The following is an 809-nucleotide window of genomic DNA, read 5'->3' on the forward strand; positions in this document are numbered from 1 at the left end:
ACTCCATCTCTGTCCGTCTCTCTTACTCTCGTAGTCCCCGTCCCTGTGTGTATACCTTTTTCTCTATTTCCTCCTCTTCCTTTCCTCCCCCCCCCTCTATCACAACACTCTCTCGCTCAACCCCTGATTAATTTCACACTTAATTTCCTCTCTTGTTTTACACCCCTGCCCCTCCCCACCCCCTCCCTCCTTCCCTCCTCCACTGCTCTCCACTCTGCCTTCTGTCCATCCCTTCTTTGTCCTCATTCCTTTCATCTCTCACCCACTCTCTCCTCTCCATTTTCCCTCTCCCTCTCAATTCCCTCCATTCTCCCTCATTACCTGACCTCTCTCTCCCCCTTACTCCCTATTCTCCATTCTCTCTCTCTCCCTCATCTCCTGTGCTCCATTTTTCTTCTCTCCCTCACCTCCTACCCTTCACCTTCCCTTCCTCTCTTCACCTCCTACCCTCCACCTTTACCCTCTTTTCACCCTCATTCTCCTCTCTCCTTTCCCTCCACCCTCCTCCCTCCCTTCCCCCACCCTCCTCCCTCTCTTCCCCCACCCTCCTCCTTCCTTCCCCCTCCTTTCCCCCTCCCCTCCATCCCCTCCCTTCTTCCCCTCCCTCCTTCTTCCCTCCCATCCTCCTGCCCTCCCATCCCCTCCCTTCCCTCCTCCCCCACAACTCGTATGTTTTCGCGGCTGCAACTCCGGCCAACACGAGTATAAACTCCACCGCCCGTCAGTTCTCGCGGGAAGTTACGATAGCGGGAGGCGGCGCACGTTGGCGTTCGGTCCCGGCGTCAGCATAGACGGACAAGGACGCGAGG

At 56.7% G+C, this 809-nt stretch overlaps 1 protein-coding gene across 1 annotated transcript in view; it reads right to left on the reverse strand.

Moving 5' to 3' along the window:
• Positions 1–809, reverse strand: part of LOC119592748 (ADAMTS-like protein 5) — a gene marked incomplete at its 3' end in the record, with an annotated part of 89,191 nt that overhangs the window by 33,985 nt on the left and 54,397 nt on the right.

This window comes from Penaeus monodon, chromosome 30 (assembly GCF_015228065.2).
Source record: "Penaeus monodon isolate SGIC_2016 chromosome 30, NSTDA_Pmon_1, whole genome shotgun sequence".
In the NCBI taxonomy this organism is placed as follows: Eukaryota; Metazoa; Arthropoda; class Malacostraca; order Decapoda; family Penaeidae; genus Penaeus; species Penaeus monodon.